This window comes from Euprymna scolopes, chromosome 17 (genome assembly GCF_053919585.1).
Source record: "Euprymna scolopes isolate OS-2025 chromosome 17, ASM5391958v1, whole genome shotgun sequence".
Taxonomy (NCBI): Eukaryota; Metazoa; Mollusca; class Cephalopoda; order Sepiida; family Sepiolidae; genus Euprymna; species Euprymna scolopes.
The window spans coordinates 48,026,432-48,045,861 of record NC_136498.1 but is presented as its reverse complement, the minus strand read 5'-3'; the positions used below and the strand labels follow the sequence as shown (position 1 = coordinate 48,045,861).

General features: G+C 30.1%; 1 protein-coding gene and 1 long non-coding RNA gene across 8 annotated transcripts in view; one reads left to right on the top strand and one right to left on the bottom strand.

Moving 5' to 3' along the window:
- The window catches only part of LOC145296743 (uncharacterized), a 128,276-nt gene extending 115,001 nt beyond the window's left edge, over window positions 1–13,275 (top strand). Inside the window, exon 2 of the long non-coding RNA XR_013870017.1 lies at window positions 12,752–13,275. This is a non-coding gene — a long non-coding RNA (uncharacterized LOC145296743). The remainder of the gene's footprint in view (window positions 1–12,751) is intronic.
- LOC145296741 (tetraspanin-18-like) overlaps window positions 1–19,430 on the bottom strand; it is a 576,197-nt gene that overhangs the window by 232,047 nt on the left and 324,720 nt on the right. The window lies entirely within an intron of this gene.

Below are 19,430 nucleotides of genomic sequence, written 5' to 3'. Positions count from 1 at the left end.
AGCACTCTTTTCGTTGTGCTAGAAAGCGACTTAGCTTTAATCTGCACGTGTTCATATAGATCCGCCTAAATATTAGTTTATACTTGTTTACTAATTGCTAATATAATTATTGTTATTATTAGTTATTTTATTCATATTTCATGTAAAAACAAATTCTTAATGTGCTTTTATCCTAATGTTAAATCTATTTCGTGAATGCATACGGTGACTATTTAACTCCTGCATCCTCATGAGGATGAAACGCTGAAAATCCTGTGTAGCTTAATTGTTATATATATTTTCAAAACTAACTACCTAGCTCTACTCATGTATTGGGCGGTATTGAAGTAAATACTGGAAATAGATGAAATACTACTACTACTACTACTACTACTACTACTACTACTACTACTACTACTACTACTACTACTACTACTACTACTACTACTACTCTGTATCTTCTTCCTCCCTCTCTCTATATATGAAAATATAAAATGAAATTTAAAACAAGATAAAGTAAATATAGGTATATATGAATTTATCTTTCAGTTTAATAAGGAGGAACATCAATAAAAAGTGTGATTATAAACGCTTTTCATACTTAGGCATTTCGATGCTTAATGCTTCTCATCAGAAAAGGAGAAAGCAAGCTACATTACAGATATAGGAAAATGCAACGTTTAGCTTAGGATACATTAGCATGAAAATGTAGAATAAACTTAAAAATAAAAATAAAACAGAGTGAAGGTATATGTAGTATAAAACATAAGGATGAAAACAAAAAGTGTAGGAAGATGGAGTGGACGTTATAGAAGTAAAGGGTTATTTTGAGGCTGGGAAAGTGATTGAGGTGACTTATTAGTACATAATAAGTCACCCCAATCACTTTCCTCTAGCCTCAAAATAACCATTGTCTCTTTTCGCCGGAATTTATGTAATTATTTCCATTGAAAAATCTTGAAATACGGACAGACATACAAACAGAGAAAATGTCGCTTATTTTAGAAGCGGATTACGTGTGATGACCGTTAAAAATTAATACGAAATAATCAAACATAAAAAATGAGGAAAAAGAAAACGGAAAGAAAATTTAGAAATTTTAATTTTCCAGTTAAAATGTGAAAATTAGATGAATTTTTAAGAGGGCGTATCGAGAAAGAGAAACAGTAGAAGGTTTGATATTAAAATAAGAGATTTTATTGTTAGCTGTTAGTTTTTTTTTTTTTTTTTTTTTTTAAATGGCGGTGGTTTTACGATTTACTGGGTGGGGCGTGCGCAGAGCAGCAAAAGGAAGAACTACTTCCGACATGGAATACGAAGAAACCGTAAACCATTCACCATTGCTGTGCAGATTTACAGCTCGAATTACGAACTGGAAACTACAAACAGACTAAAGAGTGAATTATATAACCGGAGAGAGAGAGAGAGAGAGAGAGAGAGAGAGAGAGAGAGAGAGAGAGAGAGTAAAAATGAGTGAACGGAGGTGAAAGGTAATTGCTGTACCTTTGTCTACTGCAAAGTATTTGGATGCCGTAGAGAGAGAGAGAGAGAGAGAGAGAGAGAGTAAAAGGGAAGGGAGTTGAGAGAGCGAAGGAAACGGAGATAAAATGAGCCAAACAAACAGACACACAGACGGACAGAGCTAGAGACGGAGAAAAAGAAAAGGAAAATCAGGAAAGAGAAGGTTTGGAAAAAAGACAGGGGAGTAGAAAGTCGATCTAAGGTTTATTTTCGGCAGCTTCGCAACTTTCGTTCCTCTAATTGTGTCTTTACTTTTCACAATCCATGAGCGATGTTTCTTACAAAGGAGAATTAATTGCTGTTTACTGGGTTAAAATCTACTCAGTTAACACTTATCATTGTTCAGTGTCCGCCTTTGAAGTTGTATTTTCTAAATTTTTAGCTCTTTACATCAAGTGATTTCATATAACTTGTCTGAAGCAATTTTCATAAAAACAAAGCCATGAAAGAGAGACAAAAGAGAAAGAGGGGAAAGGACAATAAAGGGAAAAGTATAAGTTGAATATCAAATTAAAAAAGTATAACATCAAATCAAAAAATAATCATAATTAAAAATTAAATATTATCTCTCCGTGAAAGTAAATTACCGGTGTTAAAATAACCTTCAACAAATAGGCAGTTGCAAATAAATAAATTTTATAAAGTCAATACAACGCAGATAAAAAAAACTAAAACAAATATTTATTAGCTTAAACAAAATTTTCGACGATATTAGCGTCTTCGTCAAGATCAGTTTATGTTGTTCTTCTGGTCTTTTTTTCTTCCTTGTGGCATGGTGTCAACAGGAACATTAAAATTCATCTGGTCTTACAACGGTGATATTTTTAAATGTCCAAGCAACGAGATACACTTTGGGTTGTGTGAAATAAATTAGTGAAATTTCTTTTCCTCCGTGATAGAAGCGTTGTTTAAATTGAAATAGTTTTGCAAAAAAGGTCAATACAGTGCAGATTAAAAAATAAACAAATATTTATTTATTTAAAACAAAATTTGCGACAATCATAGCGTCTTCGTTAGGATCAAATTGTGCTTTTTTTCTTTTTTTTCATTTAATAACTATTTATTTTATTTATTTAAAATTCTGTGTTGTAGTAGCTTTTGAAAACTTATGCATTTCAATTTAAACAACGCTTCTATCAGGAAGAAAAACATCTCCAGAAATTGGTAGTCATTTTGCGCTGCCATTAAGCCCTTTTGCTTAAAAAAAAAAACAATTAAAAAATTAAAAGGTAAAAGTAGTTTGCATGAAGCATTGTTTAATGTGTATATAAACGATAGCTAGGTTTATATATATATATATATATATATATATATATATATATATATATATATATATATATATTATAGTCATCCACATACAGTAATGTTTCGCTGTTTCACAGCTCGTCAGTTCGGCTAGACAAGCAACTACCTCACGCCAGGATCAAAACTCGACCGCCCAAACGACAGCCGGAGCTTCTAACAATTGCGCTATTCGGCTGCTGCTATGCGGGCATTGAATTAAATATATATATATTTGTAGTCATCGAGATACAGTCCTGTTTCGTTGTATCACAACTCATCAGTGCCGCTAGACTAGCACATCTCCCAAGCCGACGATTGAACCTAGAACCACCGCGTTGATAGCCATCAGTTCTACCGATCAAACCACGGGAGCAGTGACCGTAAATAACCTCTCCAAATTTTAAATTTTTATATATTTTTATTAAGTAAATAAGAATATAAATAAAGTAATAATAATAGCAGAGTGTGATAAGTAGTATAAACGATTCACCCGAATCATATTAATACAACACTAGAAAAAAGAATATATCTATCTATCTATCTATCTATCTATATATATATATATATATATATATATATATATATATATATATATATATATCCATTTTGAATTTGGAGACCGGGACGAATCTCACAGGTAAGAAAATTTTTTTTTGATAGCATGGATACGTAATGGCAAATTAATCTGGAGCAGGAAACTAGAATCAATATCTGGAACAATTTTTTTTTTTGTTCTTCTGATTAAGGGAGGTGGTGTTTGATCAACACCGCTGGAGAGCCATTATTTAATATACTGTTTTGTTTTTCTCTGAAACAGGGTCTCATGGTGAACAACTGATGATCCATGAAATAACATTAAGACTATTGAGAATTCAAGAAAGCAAGTTGATACAAAGATTGCAGGTTATTAATAAGATTTCCAACGAATGATAAAATACAAAAATTAAATAAGTTTTTTTACATAGTTTTAAAGGTTAAAAAACTTCCGACACACACACACACACACACACACACACACACACACACACATATTATAACTTCTACGTGTAATATGTTCCTCTGTTCTTACTTACATCAGGTAGTCAGATGGGATATCCGTGATGTTATACATTTCGGGAAGTCATCCCTTCGTCAGGCGTATGTTTGACTTTCAAACATGTGTGATGGATAGCTAACATATTTACAACAACCTTGCTAGTCATTGGAATTGTCACATCGATTGGAAATGAATATCAGAAATCGCTTTGACCTTTTTGCCAGTTAGTAAAGGAAAAAAATCTTCTCGACTGATGCAATTTCTTGTCAGCTGCCTTACTTCAGAGTACCCCATTTTTAAGGAGCAGGATTTTCTCTACATAAAAAATTCGACCTTCGTCTGACCTTGACCTTTTCGGAGGCAAGAAATCAAATACAATTAATATCGGCATTGATGATGAGTCGGTTAATATAAAAAAAATCAAAATTTAAAAAAAAAGTCACCCCCCCCCAAAAAAAAAGAAGAAAATAATAATGAATGAAAAGAGCTAATTACAAGAGAATTTAAAGTCAGTTTTTTGTCACTTTTGACTTCAGGATTTCAAATTTTAAAATGAGTTTTTTTTTTCTTTTTCAGATTTGAAGTTTTTTTTTTTAAATTCCAAGGCAAACAGATGTTGATGATATATTGGATAGAATCTTACCGTAGGCAATGCGACCAATAATGATAATATAAAAATAAAGTTTGATTCTCTTGATTATTATTTGAATAACCATCGTTGCATAACATACGTCCTAAGAAATCCTCACTGGTTTTACAATTTGAAACTCTAGAAATGATTTCATATACATAAGTGAGAATGTGTGCGCGAGAAGAAACTTCTCAACCTATATACTAAACGAATCTTTGATCTACAGACTTGAAATTAGATATATAGGGTATTTAGACATGTGAAAAACTTCTTAAGCGGGGTTTATCTGGAAAAATAAACTGTTAAAGAGTCGAAATTGAAAAAAAAATTGGTACTTTGGAGTCATCTTCATGACGTTTGAAAACACTTTAACAATAGTGGCAAGTTGGTCTAATGGTTATCGTACTTTACTCACTGTCTTTAGGTTTTGGTTTAGATCTAAGGTTGAATATTTTTTTTATACTTACAAATAGTGAGCTTTCTAGAAAAAAAAAATACTCGCATCCGCATGTCTCCGTTTCTTTCCGATTTTTATAAAATTTCATTTTTAAAGGAATTTAGCGGTACATTTAATACCAGGCAACGCAGGTACATATTTCAGTGTATATATATATGTGTGTGTATATATATATATATGTGTGTATATATGTATATATATATGTATATGTATGCATATATACGTATATATATGTATATGCATATATATATATATATATATATATATATGTATATATACACTAAAATATATATATAAGATATGTATGTATATACATATATATGTATATATGCATTATATATATACATACATATATATATATATATGTATGCATATATATATATGCATATATATAAGATATGTATATATATATATGCATATATATATAAGATATGTATATATATATGTATATATATATATAAGATATGTATATATATATGTATATATATATATAAGATATGTATATATATATGTATATATATATATAAGATATGTATATATATATGTATATATATATATAAGATATGTATATATATATGTATATATATATATAAGATATGTATATATATATATAAGATATGTATATATATATATATATATATATATAAGATATGTATATATATAAGATATGTATATATATAAGATTATATATATATATAGATATATATATATATATATAGATATATATATATATAAGATTATATACAGTGATGATCATATTTATTGGCACGGTAAAATAAAAGTTAAATTTTGTCTAATAAATTCTAAAAAAGGGATTAAATTAAAGAAAATAACAAAGTATATTATGTATTTTTAACTGGCCTTTCCGATGCAGCAATCGGATTTTAGAAAAAATAAATAACAAAGGAACAACAAACATAATTGCAAAAAACCCTTGTTCAAAATTATTGGCACGGCTTTGTTTTTCTTTTAGTATCAGTATAATATCAATCAATTTCCGGTTTACGTGCTTTCTGAACTTTTTTATAGCCATATTATGCTTGTTTAACGCTAATTCAGTGAATAATTTTTTTCAGATAATTTTTAGATAGCGATTTATTTAAACTATTATAAGTGACTAAATTATAATTTTCAATCGCCATGGTTAAAACTAAGGAACACAGCGAAGACGTCAGGAAGCTTGTTGTAGCATGCCATACCAATGGGGAGGGCTATGATAAGATTTCAAAGAAGCTAAACCTTCCCAAATCCACTGCTAGAGCCATAATAAACAAGTTCAAATCGCAAGGCCACGTTATGAGTTTAGAGGGTAGAGGGAGAAAAAGGATTCTTTCCCCAAGAGATGAACGGAAAATTGTTCGACATGTAAAACAAAACCCAAGGATCTCTTTTGGGGAGATTGTTGATGAACAGAGCACCTCTGGAGTGAATGTATCTCGACATACAGTTGGTAGAGTTTTGAAGAGAGCTGGTTTAAAAGCATGTCGTCCGAGAAAGACTCCCTTATTGAAGCCTATGCACCTGAAAGCAAGGCTAGCCTTTGCAAAACGTCATATTGATAAAGATGTTGCATTCTGGAAACGTGTTCTATGGACTGACGAAATGAAAATAGAGTTATTTGGCCATAATAAAGTGTCTTATATTTACAGAAAATCTGGCGAAGCTTTCCTGCCTAAGAACACCATACCCACAGTGAAGCACGGTGGAGGCAGTTTGATGTTTTGGGGATCCTTTGCTGCCTCTGGACCAGGGCGACTTGTTAAGGTCACAGGTAGCATAAAAAAGGAAGATTATGTTAAAATATTGGATGAAAACCTGAAAGACTCTGCTAAAGAGCTCTCACTTGGTCGTCGTTGGTGGTTCATGCAAGATAATGACCCAAAGCATTCGGCTAAACTGACTAAGAAATGGCTTGAGGACAATCATATTAATGTTTTGGAGTGGCCATCACAAAGCCCAGACCTTAATCCAATTGAAAATTTATGGAGAACATTAAAATTGAGGGTAATGCAAAGGAAGCCTAAGAATCTTATTCAATTGGAGGATTATTGTCAGGAAGAGTGGGCTAAAATTACTACTAAAGAGTGCAACAACTTGGTTGTAAACTATGAAAAGCGATTGAGGAAGGTAATCAAGGCCAAAGGCTATACAATTGATTATTAAATAAATCGTGCCAATAATTTTGAACAAGGGTTTTTTGCAATTATGTTTGTTGTTCCTTTGTTATTTATTTTTTCTAAAATCCGATTGCTGCATCGGAAACGCCAGTTAAAAATACATAATATACTTTGTTATTTTCTTTAATTTAATCCCTTTTTTAGAATTTATTAGACAAAATTTAACTTTTATTTTACCGTGCCAATAAATATGATCATCACTGTATATATATATATATATATATATATATATATATATATATATATATATATATAAGATTATATATATATAAGATTATATATATATAAGATTATATGTATATAAATATATATATAAGATTATATATCTATATATAAGATTATATATCTATATATATATATGTAAGATTATATATCTATATATATATGTAAGATTATATATATATAGAGATATATATAAGATTATATATCTATATATATATGTATATATATGTATATATATAAGATATATATATATAAGATATATATATAAGATATATATATATATATATATAAGATATATATATATATATAGGATATATGTATATAAGATAAATATATATAAGATATATATATAAGATATATATATATATATAAGATATATATATAAGATATATATATAAGATATATATATATATATATATATATATATAAGATATATATATATATATATATATATAAGATATATATATATATATATATAAGATATATATATAAGATACATATATATAAGATACATATATATATAAGATATATATATAAGATATATATATATATATATATATATATATATATAAAAGATATATATATATATATATAAAAGATATATATATATATATAAAAGATATATATATATATAAGATATATATATATATATATATAAAAGATATATATATATAAAAGATATATATATATATAAAAGATATATATATAAATATATATAAAAGATATATATGTATATAAAAGATATATATATATATATAAAAGATATATATATATAAAAGATATATATATATATATAAAAGATATATATATAAATATATATAAAAGATATATATGTATATAAAAGATATATATATATATATATATAAAGATATATATATATATAAGATATATATATATATAAAGATATATATATATAAGATATATATATATATATATATACGATATATATATATAAGATATATATATATATAAGATATATATATATATATATAAGATATATATATATAAGATATATATATATATACGATATATATATATAAGATATATATATATATATATAAGATATATATATATATATATATAAGATATATATATATATAAGATATATATATATATATATATATAAGATATATATATATATATAAGATATATATATATATATATATATATATAAGATATATATATATATATATAAGATATATATATATATATATAAGATATATATATATATATATATATATAAGATATATATATATATAAGATATATATATATATATATATAAGATATATATATATATATATATATATATATAAGATATATATATATATATATATATATATATAATTCCAGGTGAAAGGTATCCAAAAGCAAAAAATGAAAACAATGAATTTAACGAGGTTATTAATAGTGCTCAATAAAAAGTGCAAGATAAACTTTCATGATAACAACAATAACATAAATAATACGTCGTAAAAATCTTGATTGGTTTTTAACATTTGAAATGCACTAGAGTCGCTTGAGTATATACACATATACATGTATATAAACATTTTACTTGTTTTGCATAGGCAGTCATGTCGCAATACATTCATGAGCATGTTCCAGTCAACCAGTTACAAGAAATTAAAGACTTTACGTTTTACTGCTAATACAAAGGTAGAGTCCATAATCAGAATTAAAAAAAAAATAATAAATTACAGCAGATATTGATCAAGAAGGAAGTCAGGTAAAATTCAAAAGTAAAATAATTTAACGGTATTTAAATACGTGAGGACGAAAGAAGAAAAGGAAAAGAAAAGTAATAATACAAACTATACAAACAACATATTTGACGGAACCTCCTGATATTAACTCCCTGTGACGAGGAAGACCTGTTTCACTGTAAACTTTGTTTCCGTATCGCCTGAAGAGGCCTCTAGTTCCTAGTAATCAGCTGACTGAAACATGCTCATGACTGTGTTGCAACATATTACTGTTTATGTAAAAACAAATGAAGTGTTATATATATCTATATGTAGTGAGTTTTGAAATTATACATAACATTATATCCGTTATATATATATATATATATATATATATATATATATATATATAGTTTTGAAAATATACCTGGCAATTAAGTTGCACATAAATTTTCCACGTGTCGTGTGGATTCGTCAAAAACTTATAACTTAAAATATTGCAGTATTAATTAAGAATTGATGATATAATGTTAAATAGATTTTTGCAAAAGTTTATTATATTTTTTATTAGAATATCTTGTATTTTTCTTTTTCAGTTTTAACAACTAGTACTTTTAGTTTCCCCTTTTTAAATCAACCATATTTTATTTTGTTAGCATTTTTCTATGAAATCAATGATTTTTCCGGCCTCTGCCTTGAAATAAAATTTTCACTCTCTGTTTCACTGTGAATTATTAGCGACAGTACACCTGAGAGACAGATCAGGACAGAGGTTAACTATTAGCGACAGTTATTTCTATATCCTATTACATCATCACCTCTGGTATTCCCAACCGATTTGAGATAGCGTAACAGATTTGTTGCTATGGTAACCAACAGTAAAAAAAACTGTCTCTCCGTTCCTTACAAACTCTGAGAAATTTTGGACACAGTAATTTTATTATAACTTTTGTTTTACCGAACGAAAATTGAAAATTATTATTTCAAAATACAGCTGAGAAGATGACCTATGAACTGTAAAAATTGTTTGAAGTTTGGTCCAAAAATGAGTGAGCGGTGAAACTTTAAAGCAGTTCTAAACGAGTAAAGCTAACATTTACACATATATTAAAACATAATCGTGTTTGAATCATAACTTTTCATACACGCAACTGTTTAGAAATCCTTAGAATGTTTCCTGAAACATCGGAGAAAATAACAAGAAAACAACCCTCACGTTGGTACGAGACACATAAAATACAGTGCCAATGACGAACGTAGGCTTTTCCAATCGGCATCTGTTGACGATCAGAAAGACATTTAAAAGAGTTGCATATATGAATAATGCAAGAAATTTCTTCCATCCTTTAATTTTATTACGTTATTTTAAGTAAATATAAATGAATCTGTATCAAAACTACAAGGATGTTGATGTTTATTCATACGATAAAAGTTTTAGTTTCGTATATGCAACAAACTCATGAATAAAATGTTTATTTAAAATTTTGGTTTCAAGTAGGGAATATTCTGAAGTCATAGCGAGCTGGCAAAGTCAGCTTGTAGATAATATATGTTCATTTTTCTTTGCTATACAGATTGTTTGTGGTCAAAGAATAAATATATAACAAATAAATGTTATCAACGGACAGATAAGTTAATTTCCGACCTAACTGAATAAGGGGTTAGTCTTTTTATTTAAGTAGCCGGGGTACCCAGCGTTGCCCGGGTGTGTGGAGGCGTAGTAATGAACCCCGGGAGGGAGGAATACAAACAACAGTAGGCAGTTTAGGCGAAGAGAGGTGTTAAAAAATGCTAAAATGTCGGCGAATAAAGCGACCCCTTCCTTGTACAAAACTGTTCAGTTAAGGGTGAAGGAATGGGTGTTTTTGGCCAATTTTTTTGATATTTGTTGTCCAAAGCATCGCGCTTGAAAACGATACCAATCTCGTGAGGACCCGTCGCGTGTGTCGAAAATTTCTGCTAGACATACAAACACACACACACACACACATATATATATATATATATATATATATATATATATATATATATATATATATATATATATATATATATATACAATGTTTATTCAGTTCGTAAAACAAGTAGTGTTCAGCGCTATCCGAGAACAAGAAAAATAACCGCAATGTCTCTTTACATCTTTGAAGCCTCGACAATGACTTCAAAACAGTAATAAAACAACATGGCGGTAGAAAGCAACCCAATAAATGTTACCGCGATATTTACTGGGCGGGTTTCTACAACGATGTTGTTTTATTTATTACTAGCAGTTCAGTCCGGCGTTGCCCGGGTGTTTGGAGGTGTATGTTGAAAAAAGGTGGTAGTAGGAAGGCAGGCTCGAACCCGTACTGCGAAGGAGAAAAAGAACGGGGGAAAAACGCGACGTCTTTGCTGTTACGACCGCCGCCAAACCGGAAGTGACGTAGGTTTAAATTAAGGTTAGACAATCAAAAAGAGGGGATGACTTTCGAACATATCGGCGCAAAAAGCAACCTCTCCTTATAGAAAAGTGCCCAGTTAAGGGTGAAGTAATTAATGTTTTTAGCCAATTTTTCGATATTTGTCGTCTGAAAGGTCGATCTTCAAACCGATACTGATCTAGTAAAAGGTTTTAGGCAGACATGCAAACATACACACGTGCATTTATATATTGGTAACTAAAAAATTCAACCCAAACCGATTAAAAAGCTTGCCCTATCTCTGAATACCCTTTGTGTAAAATTTCAAATGTTTACACCAGAAATTGTCTGAGTAATTTTGTAGAGACCGCGGAGGTAAAATTAAAAGAAAAACTTTGGCCCCTATTATGACCCCTTAAGATTTATTGTTTGGATCTCAAATACACTTATTAAGTTAGATCCATGTCCAAGGAACCTATATCTAAAATTTCAAGTGTTTGTACCCAAAATTGTCGGAGGAGTTTGGTAGAGTTCTCAAAGGTCAAATCGTTAAACTTTAACCCCTTAACAGTGAAATTTCTGGCCGAAAACAGATCACATAGATTTTTTCAAATCTCAATACCCTATATATCAAATTTCGAGTCTGTAGACTTAAAATTAACAGAGTTATTTGCGTAGGAAAATGTACACAGACAGACACACAGACAGACGGACAGATAGACAGACAGACACTTTCACTTTTATAGATATACTAGCATGTATGCCTGGCGTTGCCCGGATGTTTGGAGGTGTATGCTGAGCACAAAAAAACAAAAACAAAAACAAACAAAAAACAAAAAAAAAGGTCAATTTTTTAAAATTTGAACCCTATTAATACCCCTTAACATTTATTGTTTTAGGCTCAAATTTAGTTATTAAGTTAGATCCAGGTCAAAGGAACCTATATCTAAAATTTCCAGTGTTTAGACCCCAAATTCTCGGAGGAGTTTGGTAGAGTTCTCAAAGATCAATTCGTTGAACTTTGACTCCTTAACAGCAACATTTCTGGCCGAAAACCAATCACATAGATTTTCCCAAATCTCAGTACCCTGTATATAAAATTTCGAGGCTGTAGACTAAAAATTGACAGAGTTATTGCGTAGGGAAATGTACACAGACAGACACACAGACACGCTCACTTTCATAGATATATAGATAGATTTTGAAGTCATTGTCGAGTGGTCAAGAGAAAGCATAGTGGTAGAAAGCCACCCAAAAATGTTACCGTGACATATATTCGGTGGGTTTCTATCACCATGTTTTCTTTTGGCTACTTTTCGTACCTCTGTGGATTGTAAAACAAACTTTTCATATTTTTTGCAGTCAATCTACAGAGGAATGGATTTATTTATACCAGATGTCTCCAAAGTGGTCGATATCGATGGTTATTAATGGACCTCGCATGGAATCAATATATGGAGGTAGGGTCAAATGCGATCGATAAACGCCACAGAATAAACCTTTGAAGCAGAAAAAGACATTCGTATGAGTCAGTAAGTAAAGAAAACAATACAACATACTGATACATATCTCTCATTTATATATAACTAGCCTGAGCGCCCGGCGTTGCCCGGCGTTGCTCGGTTGTTTGGAGGCGTGTATTGAGCAAAAAACAAACAAACAAAATAAAAAAAAAAAGTAGTAGTAGGCAGGCAGGCTCGAACCCGTACTGCGTGACAAAAACAAACAAAAAAATAAACAAACAAACAAAAAAAAACATGACGTCTTTTCTGTTGCATCCATGTCCAAACCGAAAGTGGCGAAGATTTAAATTAAGGCTAGTCAATCGAAAAGAGAGGATAACTTTCGAAAATATCGGTGCCCCCCCCAAAAAAAACAAAAACAAAACAACGACCCCGTTCTTGAAGAAAAGTGCTCAATTGAGGGTGAAGGGATTAATATTTTTAGCCAATTTTTCGGTATTTGTCGTCCGTTTTTAGCCAATTTTTCGATATTTGTCGTCCATTTTTAGCCAATTTTTCGATATTATCCGTCCGCTTAAAAACGACACCGATCTCTTAAAAATCCGCCGCCTCTGTCGTAAGTTTTAGGAAGACATACATACGTACATTTAAACAGGCAGGTGAGATTTATATTATAGACTAGTAAAATACACTTCCCAGGACTGGTATAAGCAATAACTGTAAAATTAGTTTTTAATTTAAATCATTTTCTTTCTTATATTACAGTTTCAATGACGCGTCCCTAAATTGTAAATTTTACAAAAAATTATGTTACCTAGACTATATATATATATATATATATATATATATATATATATATATATATATATATATATATGAAATTGGTATATTTAGGCAGCGTTTTTTCATTCAAGCAAACATTAAATGCAACAGAGACACTTTGCTTTATGATTTTTTAAAAACATTTTTCGCCTTTCCGTATAATCTTTTTTTTATTTATAAAAATCGAAAATATTAATAAACGTTCCATAGTTGTGAAAATTGTTGTATTTCCATCACCTAACGCGGTTTACTTTTTGCTTTTTAATTTCCATTTTCTCTCCTTCACACTTTTACTTCCTCAACACCTGAAGATGATTCGTGGACGAATCGAAAGCGCTCCTGACAGTAACAACTATGGAACGTTTAATATTGATATAAAAAAGAACATTCGGACAGTCGAAAACTTAAAAAAAAAAAAGAATCACAAACCAAGGTGTCTCCGTTGCATCTAATAATGCTTGCTTGAATATATATATATATATTCGCGATCGAGCACTTTATTTGATTTCTTTTCATCGATTTCTCACACCATTTTTATATATATATATATATATATATATATATATAAATGGTGTGAGAAATCGATATATATATATATAAATGGTGTGAGAAATCGATGAAAAGAAATCAAATAAAGTGCTCGATCGCGAATGTGAGAGCTAAAATATATATTTAAAAACTATACATACATATTCCGAAGAATGATTGTTTTGCATCCTTCCATATGACGCTGATGATTTGTATTGGCTTTTATCGGCCACAGAATGTTGTTCCAATACAATGAAACCACTGGTTCGTCTTTGGAATATGTATGGATAGATTTTAAATACTATATATATATATATATATATATATATATATATATATATATATATATATGTGTGTGTGTGTGTGTGTGTGTGTGTGTGTGTGTGTGTCTTATTTTATATAAATTTCATCAACATCGTACTCAGGTTTATATGTTAGATAAATAGTGTATAATACGACAAGGCCTCTTAATCTGAACCGGAAAGTAATATAAATTGTGCTAGGATTAATTATTATGGGATTGGAATAAGAATTATGATTGTGAATTTATAAATCAAAAATTAGCGTAATTTTATTTGGTTTAATTACAACCGGATGTAGTGATTAAAAAACTATGACATTCATTACGCAATTTATTTGTTTTTAAATATATAATGATTACTTGTTTTGAATAATAATTATTTGGTGACGTAATATGAAAATTAACAGTTTAAAATAAAGATTAACAAGAATTAGCTATTTAATCAAATTACAGATGAAATTCTGCCGACTTACACCGGAAGTGGCTCATCATAAGTGTAAATGAGTATATACGAAAGATTCTTACACGAGAAAATGAAAATAAAAATGAAAATAAAAAGTATAAATAAAGAAAAGCATTAGAAAAAAAAAAGGGGGGGGGAAATAGAAAAATACAATACCGGTTGATTTGAATGAACTGTTCTCTCATGTCTAAATATGGCCATGTGGTTTTTGGATTGTTAAATATGAACATTTTAACGAAAATAAACAATAAAGAAATACATGTATAATATAGCATGAACTATCTAATTCAAACAATTCAATTAATGCATCACTATTAAATATTAAAATTCGAAATTTTCCAAGTTCGATATATCGAAATCCAAAATATGACTGAATCAATTATTTGAATATAATATACTTTCTTGCTTAAACATCTTCCTTAGCCGTATCAAGAGTATAATGAGATATGTGTGAACTGACATCAAGAAAACAATTAGTATATATATATATATATATATATATATATATATATATATATATATATATATATATATATATATTCATACACACACATCTATATATACATATATACACACACATATACACACATACATATATACACACACATATATATACACATACATATATATACACACACACATATATATACACATACATATACACACACATTATATATATATATATATATATATATATATATATATATATATATATATATATATATATATATATACTAGCGGAGGAGGGCGCCCGGCTTTGCCCGGCCTAAAATATGCTCAAATATGATATTTTAATTCTTCCAGATTTCGTATATATTATTATAGAGTCGTGATCGTGATTTCAAAAGTAAAAAGAAAAGTATTTAGGTGCCATCAGCTAGAATCGAAACCGAAACTGTAGCATTCAAAGCTGGTGGCGTTACCACTGTACCAACGTGACACACATATAAACCGATAAAAAAAAAAAAATGAAATAAACTAAGATAGATCAACAAAATGTTTAACGATTTTTTCTAATTTTGACCATTTTTGACCCCTTAAAAACAATTTTAACCGGATAATGATCCATAAAAGAACGGCCCATGAAAAAATCCAATCATTCGGGGCCTCTTACTCTACTCTGACAATTTTAGTTTCGGAGGAGATAGTTTTTGAAAATATGCAGACAGAAAGCCGTTTATATATTAGATTACGATTACAGCCGGTCAGGAGATTCGGAATCGGCAACGAAGCCATCTCTGACTCCATTAGAAAGGAACAAACCACACGGCCAACGTTAACCGCGAGAAATACAGTTTAAATTAACATTTATATAAAGCGTAAATGTCAAGACGGCGAGAGTGATCTTATGATTATTACATCATGATCTGCGCATGTAAGCTTAAGTGACAGACTTTAATTTCAACTTTCTATTTATAACAACAGGATTTCGTTATTAAGTTTTTAAAAGATCCGGTACCGAACGGATCGTCAATTAGACAACAAAAATTCTGAGTGGTACATCTTGGATTTTCTGCGAGTGCAACTTGTTAGGAAACAAAGCCAAAATGCTTATCTACAAAACACAGGAAGAAACACGAATATAATAAAACTAGAATTAAAATATTTACATTTATTGAGCTTAAAACTTTGAAAGTTTGACTGTTAACAATAAAAATCAACGCACACTTACATATTGATGATTTTTTTTCGATAAAAAAAATGAAACATTGAAAAAAAAAACAAAAAGAAAAAAAAAAAACAAGACAAAATAAAACAAAATAAAAGAAAAGAAAAGAAAAATAGTAACCGGTTTTTTCTAGGATGTTTCTGATATCTCTGTCAACATTTGTGCGGATACAATCCTATATGATGTCTTTGTTTACGGGACGAAATAACCTTTATTTCTCATGCAGAAATAACAAGTAATTTTTAGTTCTAACTTTTCTTCGTATTTTGTAATCGATGCATAAAATTATCATAAAATGTTCAAATTATTTCTGTTCGATTCTCACATTTTTATACGATTAACTTACGGTAAAGACAATAGTTAATGTTTACATACATTTATAGAAATAAGCAAACATTCTTCAATGTTTGCTTATTTCACTCATAACTATTTTATATATATATATATATATATATATATATATATATATATATATATATATATATATATATACAGCTTTTATATATAAAAACATGTAAGAAAACATTTTATAAATGATCGAAGGTTTTATCGACGGAAATGTTGGGCAGATAGCACTCAAGACGAGAACAGGGTTCAAGAGAGAGTCACCAAACTGATAGGTCCTGAACTGTCATCTAAGCTTCAGCCTCTGTCCTATCGACGAAATGTTACATCCCTCTGCCTGTTCTACAAGTATTTTAATGGTGGATGCTCTGACGAACTACAAGCACTTGTGCCCCCTCGATGTAGACACCCCCGACAAACCTAACAAGCAGCTAAATCCCACCCCTACACAGAAGAGATCCCTAGATGTAAGACAGCCTTCTACTGTAATAGTTTCTTCCCCCAAACTGCTAGACTTTGGAACTCCCTTCCGAGATTCTGCTTTTCCAACTGTACCGACATGCAGAAGTTCAAGTGTAATGTGAACAGACATCTTGCTGCTCATCTCCCTTCATAATACTCCTGCAATTTATGTCCCCGATAGTAGCTCCTACATCAAAGTGGCACTGTGCCTTGTTTTGGGTGAAAACAGAAGAAGAAGAAAAAGGATGATGATGATGATGATGATTATTATTAGTCCAATTGATCCAACTAATACAAACTATCATATCTAATCCAAAAAAAATAGAACAGTAAACACTAACATTGTTTCTTTTTTTTCATCTTTTTTCTAAAAAGGAGTCACCACTTATCAAGCCCGGAGGCCACTCGAGGACAAGGATTAATGAGTGTACAATAGGCAATGGGACAATATCGTAGTAATCGTTAGTAGTTGAAATTTCGTAAATTCGATTACTTAAGGGGACGACTCATCAAGAATTTGTTTACGTTGGACTTGAAAACGACCAAATTGTAGTCAGCTGGAAAGCAGGCAAACGGAAGAGAGTTCCACAGGCCTGCAGTTCTAAGAAAGAAGTTCATTTAACAAACATGTAAGGAAACATTTTATAAACAATTCTATATAAATTCTTAAAACCTTTTAAAACAACGTCCTGATAGACTTCATCCTCCAGTTTCTCTAGACTTTCTTGTACTGTGGTTTCTCAGCAGATTCTTACAGAAGGATACTGTATCCCATACATAGCCCCCCCCCCAAAAAAATAGTTAAAATAACACAGTATTCGAAGCCCAAATAAGATCCCCCCAAAACTGCTTATATAACGGCTCTTACTATAAATGGTGAACGTTTTTCTAGAAATATTACCCCAGGTAATAGTACTAATCTGGATACAAGACCAGTTGAATTTTTGTCCTGGAATCCGGCAAGACTAATAATAGACCGCATCATCATGAGTCATATGTTCGGCTTGGTGCGGATTGCGAACCCACGTGTCTTATTTTTCGCAATTCCTTCCGACCCAGGGCAAATTGGTTGATGGACGCCCAACTGAAAGATTTCCAATCAAGAACATTTTTTCTCCATCTCCTCCTTGGCTTTTCTCTGCTTCTTTTGCCTCCTAACATACCCTAAAAGCATAACTTTGACAGGCCAGTTTGACAGTCATTTCGAACGCGCCCCTGTCTTATTAAAGAATCAACTGTCGATTTAATTAAATTATTTTTACATAATCACTTGATTAAAGTTAAGCGTTTAAAAGTCAAGTATCATAGTTCAACTGTGCTCTAAAAAGAAGCATTCATTTCGAACGCGCCCCATTCTTATAAAAGAATACACTATTGATTTTAGTGGCTGGGCCTTTCTGCTTGTGCGGTGATAAAAAATTCTCCAAATGCACTTGTGATGTTAGGTTGTATAAAAGTGTTAACTTTGGTCAAAATCAGACTTCCTTCTTTAATCGGACTTTTTTAGATTATTGATTTTGGATATTTGTCGGACGCATTCCGATACAAAACCTACGTAAAAATGTTCCAAGACACATCAAGTACTTTGTGTGAAATTTCCAAAATATCGGCCTAAACATTTCTGAGTCCATAGGAAACGAATCCCCTCAACACACACATACAGAGAAGGTTCCTTTTTTATAATAGATTTCTAGATAGATAAAAAGATACGTGTGGTAATCACCGTATGTCTTCACTATAATTAAAATGTGTCTTCTCGGCGAAAATGACCAATTTATTAAAATTCAAAAAATTCAAAAACACATCGCAAGACTAAATGATTGTATTTTTAATTTTTTCAATAAGAAAAAAAACAAAAAAACTAAGCAAATATACATCGAAATTTTTTTTTTTCACATAAGACGTGAAATTAAGTGATGTCATTCAGTAAATTCAAATATAGTTTACAAGAAACGTTGACGTAGTCAGTTTGCACGATGAGGGGCAGC